Raw genomic sequence first — 13234 nt, forward strand, 5'->3', positions numbered from 1 at the left:
CTCCTGAATCTAAATTTTTGAAAGAAAATTCTTATATTTAAAAATCTTCAATATATGGGCATTTGCTTTATTTTAAAATTAAGCTTCAAAAGTAATTCAGTAAATTATTAGTAGATGAAAAACGGTTTAAAGTTTATTGTATAATTTAGATAAGGCCTCATCTGTCTTTTGCACTGCTAGGAGATGAGTCTTTTGGTTACAGCTCTCTCTGTCCTGTGGGGACCTCAACGAGGAATGTTATCTGACACTGGAAATAGGAGACTTGAGAATATTTTTGTAACAAATTTTGACAAAAGAATTTTTTTTAAAAAAGTTTTATTTATGAGACATTACTATCATCAAGAAAGGAGAAATTGTCTTTCTAATTGCCAGGAATTAAGATTTAAACCATCACAGACTATCACCAAGTCTAAATTGATTTAGCTCATAATAGAACAAACAACAAATAAACAAATTGCCTACCAAAGTACTCTTATACCCCGAGCAGCATTGGAAAATTAGCCCGATAAGGAAGGAAGGAAGATAAGTAGGATTCTTATCCAGATCTGGGCAGATCCTTCACAAATAAAAGCTAACTGCAAGGCCAACCTGGATATTTCTTGATTCACTTTAGGAAAGTAGATATTAATATTTTGTAGTTAGCTGAAGAAAGTTTTGACCAATGTGAGTTACTAAGTTAGTCTCCCCTCCCTAATTTTTCTTCCAAATTATCCAGATCCAAGTACAAATTATCTGGGTAATGTAGACAAAATAAGAGGTTTAGTCTTACTTATACAACCAGCAGAATCAGACAGACCTTCCAGGAGGATCTCATCCATCTACTCCTCCATTTTGACTATATCTTACTTCTCTAGTGCCCCTGTTAATAGCACACGTGCTTCATGATAAAGAACTGTAGTTGTGGATAAAAGCTTGAATACTGCATGTGATGAATTTTTTAATTTGTATGTTGAGTACTTGAGTATGTAAAAATAAAACTGATCTATATGTGATTTTAAATAAATTTTTAAAATTTGAAAAAGAAACAATGTTCATCAAAATTAAGATATACAATGAAATGCAATGTTGCAGGTTAAAATGGTGCCTAATTAAATTTGTTGACTCACAGAAAACAATAGATGTTAGTGTGAACTTATGAAAAAGGAATGCTTATACATTATTGGTGACAATGTAAATTAGTGCAACCTCTTTGGAAAACAGTATGGAGATTTCTCAAAGAACTAAAAGTAGATCTACTACTTGATCCAGCAATCCCACTATTGGGTATTTACCCAAAGGAAAAGAATTTTCTTTTAAAAATAGCTTTATTGAGAAATAATTGATATACAAAAACCTGTACATATTTAATGTGTACAATTTAAAGTGTTTGGACATATGCAAACATTTGTGATATTATCACCACAATCAAGTTAATAGACATATACAACATCTCCCAAAGTTTCCTTCTGCTCCTTTGTTTTTATTTGTGTATGTATGTGAGTGGTAAGGACACTTAATATAATTGTTAAGATACACCCTCAACAAATTTAGAGGCGCACAATACTGTATAGGCACTATGTTGTACAGCAGATCTCTAGAACATATTCATCTAGCATAACGGAACTTTATACCCGTTGAACTCCTCATTTTCCCCAGTCCCCTGCCCCTGGAAACCACTATTGTATTTTTTGCCTGTATGAGTTTGACTATCATAGATACTTCATGTAAGTGGAATCACATGGTATTTGTCCTTCTGTGATTGGGTGCTTTTACTTGGCATAAATTTCCTCCATGTTTATTCATGTTATCACAAATGGTAGGATTTTCTTCCTTTTTAAGGCTGAATAATATTCTACCATATATATTAAATATATACAACATTTTCTTTATCCATTCATCTGTTAATGGCCACTTGTGTTGTTTCCATATCTTAGCTATTGTGAATAATGCCACAAAGAACAAGGAAGTGCAGGTGTCTTTTAAAAACAACAACAGTAACAACAACAAACCCAGAAATCCTGTTTTCAACTCTTTTAGATATATACCCAGAAGCAGCAGTGCTGAATCACATGGTGGTTCTATTTTTAATTTTTTTAGGAACTTTCATACTATTTTCCAGAATGGCTGCACCATTTTACATTCCCACCTACAGTGTACATGGTTTCTAATTTCTCCCTTCCCTGACAATACTTGTTATCTTTTGTGTTTTTTTTAAATAATAGTCATTCTAAGAGGTGTGAGGTGATATCTCATTGTGGTTTTGATTTGCATTTCCTTGATGATTAATGATGTTGAACATCCTTTCATATACGTGCTGACCTTTTTTTGTATGTCTTCTTTGGAGAAATGTCTGTTCAAGTCCTTTGCTCATTCTAAATTGGGTTATTGGTATTTTTGTTATTGAGTTGTATGAGTTCCTTATGTGTTTTAGATATTAACTTCTAATCAGATTTATGGTTTTCAAATATTTTCTCTCATTCCATAGGTTTTCTTTTCACTCTGTTGGTTGTTTCCTTCGCTGCACAGAAGATTTTTAGTTTGATGAAATCCCACGTGTCTATTTTTAATTTTGTTGTTTGTGCTTTTGGGGTCAGATCCAAGAAATCATTACCAAGACTAATATAAAGACGGTTTTTTCTTATGTTTTCTTCTAGGAGTTTTACAGTTTCTTGTCTTATGTTTAAGTCTATTTTTTATGTTTTACATTTTTAAGTTTCATATTTAAGTTATATATATACATTTTATTTTTTATTTTTTTATTTTTGAGACGGAGTCTCACTCTGTTGCCCAGGCTGGAGAGCAATGGCACGATCTCAGCTCACTGCAACCTCCGCCTCCCAGGTTCAGGTGATTCTCCTGCCTCAGCCTCCCAAGTAGAAGTTTTATATTTAGTCCATTTTGAGTTGATGTTTGTGTATAACATAAAGTAAGAGTCCAAATTCATTTTTTTGCATGTGGATATACAGTTTGGCCAGCATCATTTATTAAAGAGTTTATCCTTTCCCCATAGTATTTTTTGACATTTTGTTGAAGATCATTGGCAGGATAGGCATGGGTTTGTTTCTGGGCTCTATATTAGTTTCCATTGGTCAATATGTCTGTCTTTATGCCAGTACCATACTGTTTTAATTACTGTAGCTTTAGCATATATTTTTAAATAAGAAAGTGTAATAACTCCAGCTTTGTTCTTCTTTCTCAAGATCTCTTTAACTGTTCTGGGTTCCTTGTGGTTGCATATAAATTTTATAATTTTAAAAAAATGTTGTAAAAAAATGCCAGCAAGATTTAGACAGAAGTAGCATTGAAACTGTAGATCACTTTGGGTACTATGTACATTTTTAACAAGATTATGTCTTTTAATCCATGAACATGGGATGGCTTTTCAATTATTTGTGTCTGCTTTAATTTCTTTCATCAACGTTTTGTAGTTTTCAGTGCACAAGTCTTTCATCTCCTTTAGTAAATTTATTCCTAAGTATTTTTTTTCCATTTGATGCTATTGTAAATGGGATTGTCTTCCTGATTTCCTTTTTGGGTGGTTTGTTATTAATGTATAGAAATGGACCTGACTTTTGTTTGTTGAATTTGTATCCTGCAACTTTATCACATTCATTTATTAGTTTTGAGAGTTTTTTTTTTTTTTCATGTGTGATGTTGTTAGGGTTTTTATGTATGGGATTATGTAATCTGTAAACAGGGAAATTTTATTCCTTTTTTCCAATTTGGATTCTATTTATTTATTTATTTATTTATTTATTTTTGCCTAATTGCTCTGGCTGAGACTTCTATGTTAAATAAAAGTGGCAAGAGTGAGCATCCTTGACATGTTTCTGATCTTAGAGGAAAAGCTTTCCATTTCTCACTCCTGTGTATGATGTTAGTTGTGGGCTTGTCATATGTGGCCTTTACTGTGTTGAAGTATATGCCTCTAATCATAGTTTGTCACTCATCTTTATGAAAGCATGTTGAATTTTATCAAATGTGTTCTCTACATCAACTGAGTTAATCATGAAATTGTTCTCCTTCATTCTGTGTATGTGGTGTATTACATGTATTGATTTGAATATGTTAAACCATCCTTGCATCCAGGGAAACAACTCATTTGATTATGGTATATGATCCTGTCAGTGTGCTATTAAATTTTGTTTGTTAGTATTTTGTTGAGGAGTTTTGCATCTATATTCTTCAGAAACATTGGCGTGAATTTTTTTTCTTGTTACGTCTTTGGCTTTGGAATCAAGAGAACACTGACCCCATAAAATAATTTTGGAAGTGTTTTTTCAGTTTTTTTGTTTTTTTTTGTTTTTTTTTTTTGAGGCGGAGTCTCGCTCTTTCCCCCAGGCTGGAGTGCAGTGGCGCGATCTGGGCTCACTGCAAGCTCCGCCTCCCGGGTTCACGCCATTCTCCTGCCTAAGCCTCCCGAGTAGCTGGGACTACAGGCGCCTGCCGCCGCGCCCGGCTAATTTTTTTGTATTTTTAGTGGAGACGGGGTTTCACCGTGTTAGCCAGGATGGTCTCGATCTCCTGACCTCGTGATCCGCCCGTCTCGGCCTCCCAAAGTGCTGGGATTACAGGCGTGAGCCACAGCGCCCGGCCTTTTTCAGTTTTTTGAAAGGGTTTGAGAAGGAGTGGGATTAATTTTTCTTTAAATATTTGGGAGAATTCACTAGTGATGCCATCTGATTCTAGGCTTTTCTTCCTTCACAGGAAGGTTTTTAATTACCCATTTAATTCTCTTACTCATTATTGGTCTATTCAGATTTTCCAATCTTCACGATTCAATTTTAGTAAGTTGTATATATCTAGGAATTTATTCATTTCTTCTAGGTTATCTAATTTGTTGACAAACAGTGATTATTTTGAATAGTTAAGTTACTTGAGATTTTCACTTGTCTCTTTATGTCATTTAATTGTATTATCTAAATCTTTTACATTTAACATGTATAAAGAAGAGAAAGTAGTAAAACTACTTTACTTTGTTAGAAAAATATTTAATTTTTTTTCAGAGAGATGGAATCCAAATTTCTTGTCTCCCCACAAATGGTGATTGTTTTGGAGTCTGCCATAGCATTATTAAAGGTCAGCTATCAGTAAATTTGGTAAAGTCAAGGCTTACAAAGACCTTTCTCATTTTTCCAAGAATGCCAAGTAACTGAATCCTCTCTGGAGCAGTTTACAACATATTATAGTCTACAGAATTTCACCTTCTCTTTGGGCTCTTAATACCATTTTGGAGTCAATGTAGTGTCATGGAAAGAACACAAACTGTGTAATCAAGACTTCTTCCACTTCCCCTCTCACCTCCTAACCTCCAGTTGAGTCTGTATTTGAGGACAACTTATTTGATTATTTACTTCATCTCAGATTCAGTTTAAGGAATACTTCTGGCTTCAAAGTACCCTGAAATATAATATACGCTTCATGAGTATCTGTTAAACATATATTGAGAAAGTTAATTCAGTGTTTGGTTGGTTCCCTCTTGAAAGTTACTAGTTTCTTTAAATTATTATAGGCAGTCTGTGAAAATTTACTCTAACTCAGGTTGTTCTAATAATATAAATGCCTGCGGCATCACTCATTTGTATGGACCCACATAACTTATTCCCAAGAGGTGTTTGTTCTGCCTTTTGGAGATTGCAGTAGAAAGTTTTGTATATTGCAAATAGAAAGGCATTTGCTCTGCCTTTATGATAGACAATGGGGGCACAAGTCTAAATTCATCAACCTTAGCAGCACCAACTAGAATCTCAAAGAAAGCAATGTAACTCTAAACACCCTTTCCATATGCTAAAAGAAAAATCTTTATAATTAAAAAACTTTTACCAAAGACCTTATATATTATGGAAGTTGCCTTATTGATTACTGACAATCCCTCTTTATCGTGGTGTATGAGTCTTTTAATGTGCTGCCAAAATCAGTTTGCTAGTATTGTGTTTAGGATTTTTGCATTTATATTATTCAGAGTATTGGCCTGTAATTTTATTTTTTAATAAGAGTTGAATTCAGCCGGGTATGGCGGCTCACGCTTGTAATCCCAGCACTTTGGGAAGCCGAGGCAGGCGATCACTTGAGGTCCAGAGTTCGAGACCAGCCTGACCAATGTGGAAAAACCCCATCTCTACTAAAAATACAAAATTAGCCAGGCATGCTGGCACGTGCCTGTAATCCCAGCTACTCAGGAGGCTGAGGCAGAAGAATTGCTTGAACCCAGGAGGCGGAGGTTGCAGTGAGCCAAGATCACACCATTGCACTCCAGCCTGGGCAAGAGGGAAACTCTGTCTCAAAAAAAAAAAAAAAAAAAGAGTTGAATTCTTGATTCTTGTGTCTTGCACTCGTTCTTGAGAATACTCAAGTTTGCTAGGCATTTTGCCCTGGGCCACCTGAACATGATACATTTCCTTTCCACGTATGGGAAATCAAACAATTACCAGATTGTGTGACTGGCTTCATTCAGATAAATACTGAAGAGCATTTATGCCAGTGATAACCTTCTTCTTAGAAAATATATAATCATAGAATTTTAAAAGGAGATCTTCAACATTTCAAGGGAGATCAGCTAATTATGAAAGGAAGACCTAATGAAGGGACAATACCTTGGCAGAATTAACACTAAGAAGTTAGTTTTGTGCAGACGAAGCTAGTCTTATTAACTTCCAAGTTGATCAGGACCTCAGAGATTGTTTCAGGCTAAAAAATACTCAGAACTGATATAAAGAAAAATGATTATTTATTAATCTCTATTTTGTGTCTTTATGTGTGGTCAGTCAGTTGCAGTTACAAGACGAGACCAGAGAAGCTCAGGAAAACAAAGTTTATTGTACTCACAGGACCCAGAAACAGGAGGCTCAGCAAGCCACACAAGGCCACATGTGAGGGAGAGCCAAGGCTATGGCCTTTATTGGAGCTTCCATGGGAGAAGCAGGGTAGGGCAAACAGCCTAGGATTGGCTGTTTGAATAATTTCAGGAGGCTCCAAACTTTAAGGATAGTCTTTAGCTGCCTGATACCTGCCCCTGGAATGATTAAAGCAAAAAGAATATTGCTTCCTAGGATGTAAGGGTAACAAAAATGAGGTATGGCTCTGAACTGGTTGGTTCGCATATCAAAGGCATGTTCTTTTTGCTATTTCTAATAATTATCTTGGCCCCAGGAGGAGCAGTCTCTCTCCAGCAAGAAACAATTTTAAGTTGTCAAAACATTAGAGAAAATAAATTAATATATGCAATACAATATCCAATATGGGAAATCTATTTCTAGAGACTAGAACACAAAAGTAGCACTTCAAGATATTCCTTTCCCAGTGTGAACTTATCTGAGAAATTCAACTGGTAATCAGAAGATTGGTGAACATTAATTCAGGATGATCATCCAGCATGAGATTACTAGAGGGCAAAAGAGATACTTCATCTTGGCCAGTGGGTCTCAACTGTAGCCTACCAGGAAGCATTTTAGAAAATTTTTGGTTATTGAGACTGGAGAGTACTTTGGGCTCTTACAGGTATAAGCCAGGGATGGAAGATGTCCTGCTATGCTTGAGATAGGACCACACTGGAATTGTCCCAAGTCTACGCATTTTTTGATTGCCTCAGTGGAGATTCATGTAGATGAAAAACCTATTCATACATATCTGAACCCTAGAAACTTAACTGCATTTTGCATTAAAAAACACACTTTTTTTTTTTTTTTGAGACAGAGTCTCCCTATGATGCCCAGGCTGGAGTGCGATGGTGCCATCTCACTGCAACCTCTGCCTCCTGAGTTCAAGCAATTCTCCTGCCTCAGCCGAGAAGCTGGGATTATAGGCATATACACTAAATTTTCCATAACTACAACTCTTGTGGATAATAAGATTCTCTGAAAGGTAAGACAGTAAAATTCTACTTGGTTTTGTTCTGATCCTTACCAAGAATTGTTCATATTTTATAAAAATCATATCATCGCACCTCCATTTTTTTCTTTTTATTTTCCTGTATTTTTTTTTAATGTGGAACAGCTTCTGATCTTGTTACTTCCCTTAAAATGAAAACTTTTTCATCAAAGTAGATATAAGCATTTCATTACTTCACTTGTGCTCAACCATTTTCATTGTGAGTACATGTTATTTTATTAATTGGTTTTTTTGCTTCTTTTATTTATGTTAGTGTACTGATTTTTTTAATTTATATTTGTCAAAGTAGATAATATTATTTATAGATTCTATTTGAAGATTATAGATAGATAAGAGCAGAATATCTGTTATAAAAAGGCAGCTTTGGCTCATCCTGTAAAATCTATATACTCTGTGATTCCATTTATGTGACATTCTAGAAAATCAACAGAATGGGGAAGTCATCAATGGTTATCAGGGACTAAATGTTTGGGGGAGGGTTTGATTACATAGGAGTAGCATGAAGGAATTTTTTCAGGGGGAGGTCAATGTTAACTGCTGTGAATCTTGGCTATTGTGGTAATTACATGACTACTTGCAGTTGTCAAACATTATAGACATATACACCAATAAAAAAGTGAGTTTTACTGTATATAAATTTTAAAATAAATTTAAATAATTTTAAAAACTGGAGGACAAACAGAAATAAAATCCAGAAAATAAAACAACCAAAATGGTGGCATTGAGTCTCATGTTAAAAACCACTAAACTATGCCTTTGAAACCCATGATGACATTCCTGCTTCCAGAAACAGTTCACATATCTAGTGAATGAACTACTTATTCCCGTCAGGGACAATTTCATTCTCCTGTGACTAGCGTCAGCTATGTGGAGAAAAAAATCCTTTTTTATTGAATTCATAGTAAGGAATGAGCTATATTTCAACCAAAGCCATCAACCTATTGACAGTTAGAATGAAAACTTAGGTTACTTAATTCTAGTGATCTTTTTATTATACTATACTGCCTTACTAGTTTTGTGCTAAAGTGGAAGAATACTGTGAATTCTTAAGTTTTTCCATTCATTGCCAGCGTTACCCCTCTAAAGTAAAATAAAATAAAATACCATTACTCACATTACAGTGCCACCTGAGTTTACTAAGTAGAAAAAAAAAAAAGAAAAAGCGATTTTCCTAATAACATTAGCATTCACATTCCTAGAAGAAAAGTGTACTGTAATGTCACTTCTATTGACAGAAAATATAAGTCTCTTGTGTTTTTATCAGGTGTTTACAATAGGTCAGTGTTTTGGCTAGGGTGTTTAATGCTTTTTGCCATTTACGGTATATTCTGTAGCCTTCTAAAACTGCTTTGGGAAATTTTAACATGTAGAAATGTTTAGTTCACTTATTGCAGGCAATTAAAATAGTTAAGGGAGGAACATTAGCTAATAAAATGTCTTAATTTGGGTAATATCCAAATAATAGGTGTCAAAATGCTGAATTAATAGCTCTTTAAACTGACTTGCCAAACAGCTATTCAACCAATTAAGCCACATGAGTAAGTAGCAAGAATATAACATTTAGATGACTATTAATTGGTACTGTGCTAAGAAACTGTAATTCAAATTCAGTATGTTTGGCTTTCTAAAAGAAGAACCAAATAAATGTTGCTTTAATAAATTTGCTTCATAGCAATTGACACTAGAATTGAGTTGAATTCAAATATTTTAGAAATAATAAACAAAATGTACCTTTATGGATTGTAAACTGAATCATGGATTTGAAGGCAGGATGAGAGTTCTTCATACCCATGTTGCACTTTGCAGTATCTGTGGCACACAGTCAGCCTTCAAGAGGTATCCCTACTTCAGCTACTCATGACTGAGTTTGCAATCATCAACCATCAATTTAAAATTGGTAGTTTCCATGATTTATCTAGCAGGGGGGTGAGTGGGGTAGAAGTATAGATGAAATAAGACTGTCCATGAATACTCAACAAGATAAATATAAGTTGAAACTTCTCCTGCTAGTTATGATGGAATAACTGGTACTGGACTTGTCCTCCTATTGCAAACAACTAGAAAATTGGATTATCTGAGGGGACCAGGAGTGGGGAGGCTGAGGCAACTGTAATTTGTAGAGCAAAGAACTTAGATAATAGAGCTGTGGAAGGAAGGAAGGAAGGAAGGAAGGAAGGAAGGAAGGAAAGAAAGAGGGAAAGAAAAAAGAGAAGAAAGAGAAAGAGAAAGGAAGGAATGGAGAAGAAAGAAAGGAAGGGAGGAAGGAAAGAAGGGAAGAAGGAAGGAAGGGAAGAAGGAAAGAAAGAAGAAAAGATAGAAAAATAAAGGAAGGAAGCGAGGAAGGAAGCAAGAAAGGAGAAAGGAAGTAAGAAAGGATGGGAGAAGAGAGGTAAGAAGGAAGAGAGGGAGGGAGGAAGGAGGGAAAAGAGGGGAGGAAGGAAGGAAGAAAAGAAAGAAAGAAAAAGAAAGAAGGAAAGAAAAAAGAGAAGAAAGAGAGAGAGAGGAATGAATGGAGAAGAAAGAAAGGAAAGGAGGAAGGAAGGAAGGGAAGAAGGAAGGAAGGAAGGGAAGAAGGAAAGAAAGAAGAAAAGATAGAAAAATAAAGGAAGGAAGGAAGCAAGAAAGGAGAAAGGAAGTAAGAAAGGATGGGAGGAAGAGAGGTAAGGAAGAGAGGAACGGAGGAAGGAAGGAAAAGAGGAGGGGAGGAAGGAAGATAAGGAGGAAGGAAGGAAGATAGGAAGGGAGGAAGGAAGTAAGAGCGGAAGGCAGGAAGGAAGGAAGAGAGGAAGGCTGGAAGGAAGGAAGAGAGGAAGGGTGGAAGGAAGAGAGGAAGGGAGGAAGGAAGGAAGAAAAGAAAAAAGAAAGGAAGGGAGGAGGAAGAAGGGGAAGGAAGGGAGAGAGAAAGGGAGGAAGGAAGGAAAGAAAAGGGCTCAAGGAGTCTGTGTAGCAGTCTCCTTGCATCTGTTTCTAAATACTAGGCTGAAAATTTATAAGGGGAAACTTCACAATGCTTTTTAAAGAACCACTGGGATGCTATAAACTGAAAAATTCCCAGAGCACCTACAGAACTAGGAGACATTTGAGTTCCAACCAACCAAAGTGAAAAAACCTTGTTGAACACCTGGGGCACTTGATAGAGACTCCAGAAGGATAATCCTTTAATGGTAGGGTTAAACTAGCTCTAGAGTAAAGGCTTCCCTAGACCCACCCTAAAAAAGCTTTCCAAAAAGATTCAAAAGAATAAAGATAATCTGCAGGTAAACTAACTCCCTTCAAAACAAAATTCAAACACTTTAAAGAAAAATTTTCCTTCTGGAGCTGCTGCTGCCAGCAACATGTCCAAGGTTAATTCAGAGGTGCATGGGGCCAGCTAGCCTGAGCTTGCTCACCTTCAAAGTCTATGCAACTCCAAAAAGGACTCACCTCCCAAAAATCCCACGAAGGCTGATGAGTTTTCATTCTACTCAGTTCCCAAGGGCCAATATAAATATGTGCAGGAGTTAAGAACCCAGCTGGAAGAAAGCATCTCTCAGCTCCAACATTATCGTGAGCCACATACAAGTTGGTGTCAGGAAACATACTCCCAGACTAAGCCCAAGATGCAAAGTTTGGTTCAGTGGGGGTTAGACAGCTATGAATATCTCCAAAATGTATCCTCTGGGTTTTTTTCCAAGACTTGGTGCTATAATTTTGCTGGCCTTGTTGGACTTCTTTTGGCTAGAGGTTCAAACATAAAGAAGCTCCACCCGGTTTCATGGCATTAGCTGCCTCTATCTATCAGCCACAACAAGCTATTGTGTTTGCCTAGGTCAGTGCGGAGAGATTATATGATTGGGGTTTACAAAGATACACAGTCATAGAAGATATATGGAAGGAGCACTTTCAAAAGCCAGGAAATGAGGATTCACCTATAAATAAGTAGAAAACGCCAGGCTTTGCCCATTTTAATCAGTTATAGGTAAACATTGGAATCTCCTTACAATAAACCAGGGCTTCTACAGAAAAATGGCAGAGAAGTCAGTATTGAATGTATTAAATTTGCATTCTTCTTCAGGAAAATCTATACTAGGCCTCTGTTATCTTGGGTGATGCTGTTCTACAACCAAACTAATCTGAAATCCTTTCACCTAGAGATAACATACAAGCCTTAGAACTCCTTATTCTCATGTTGCTATTTATGTACATAATTAAAATCCAAGTAAAAGGAAAGAAATTTTTAAATGCAGACATTTAAAGCCTAAAATTTGTATACTAAAATCAGTATACAAAAAATTATTAACTGGCATGTGAAGAAGCAGGAAAAAGTACAGGGCAAATGAAACAATAGAAAAAGACCAAGAAATGACAGCAATAATGAAATTCACAGATAAGCACTTTCAAACACCTATTTAAAATATGCTCAAAAATTTAAAGGAGGCCAGGCGCAGTGGCTCACACCTGTAATCCCAGCACTTTGAGAGGCTGAGGCAGGTGCATCACCTGAAGTCAGGAGTTCAAGACCAGCCTGGTCAATATGGCGAAACCCCGTCTCTACTAAAAATACAAAAATTATCTGGGCATGGCGGTGCACACCTGTAATCCCAGCTACTTTGGAGGCTGAGACAGGAGAATCGCTTGAACCCAGGAGGTGGAAGTTGTAGTGAACCAAGATTGCACCACTGCACTCCAGCCTGGGTGACAGAGCAAGACTCCATCTCAAAAAAAGAAAAAAAAATTTAAAGCAAAATATGAATATAATGAGGAGAGAGATGACACATATAAAAATAATACAATTGGAAATTCTACACCGAAAAATGCAATATCTGAAATGAAAAAAGTTAATTGGGTTTAAGAGTAGTTTAGATACTATAGAAGAAAAGATCAATAAACTTGAAGGCATAGCACTAGAAATTACCAAACTGAAGCATATAGAGGGAAAAAAGTTTGTTAAAAAAAATAGAGCCTCAGTGATCTGTGGAACAACATTATGCAGACTTTCATATGTGTATTTGAATTTCTGGAAAAAGGGAAGGCAGGAAGGCAGAAAAAATATATTTGGAAAGATAATTTCTGGAATATCTCCAAATTAGATGGAAACTATAAACTCATAGATCCAAGAAGCTCAACAAATTGCAAGCAAGATAACTCCCCAAAAAACTATACCAAAGCACATCTTAATCAAACTGCTAAAAACAAGTGATAAAAAGAGACAAATCTTAAAAGCAGGCAGAGAATAAAAGACACATTACTTACAGGGAAATAAGCTTAAAAATATCTGCTAGAAAAAAATGAATTTTACAGCACCAAAAGAAAAAAAAATCAATCCAGAATTCTACATTCAATGATAACGTCCTTCGATAAATTAATATGAAATAAAAAGTTTTTAAAC

At 35.8% G+C, this 13234-nt stretch overlaps 1 pseudogene; it reads left to right on the plus strand.

Moving 5' to 3' along the window:
* Nucleotides 1-2133: 2133 nt before the first annotated feature.
* LOC129460305 (MICOS complex subunit MIC26-like) lies at nt 2134-11788 on the plus strand (annotated as a pseudogene).
* The last annotated feature ends 1446 nt before the right edge of the window (nt 11789-13234 follow it).

The sequence above is a fragment of the Symphalangus syndactylus genome, chromosome 13, assembly GCF_028878055.3.
Source record: "Symphalangus syndactylus isolate Jambi chromosome 13, NHGRI_mSymSyn1-v2.1_pri, whole genome shotgun sequence".
Lineage (NCBI taxonomy): Eukaryota > Metazoa > Chordata > Mammalia > Primates > Hylobatidae > Symphalangus > Symphalangus syndactylus.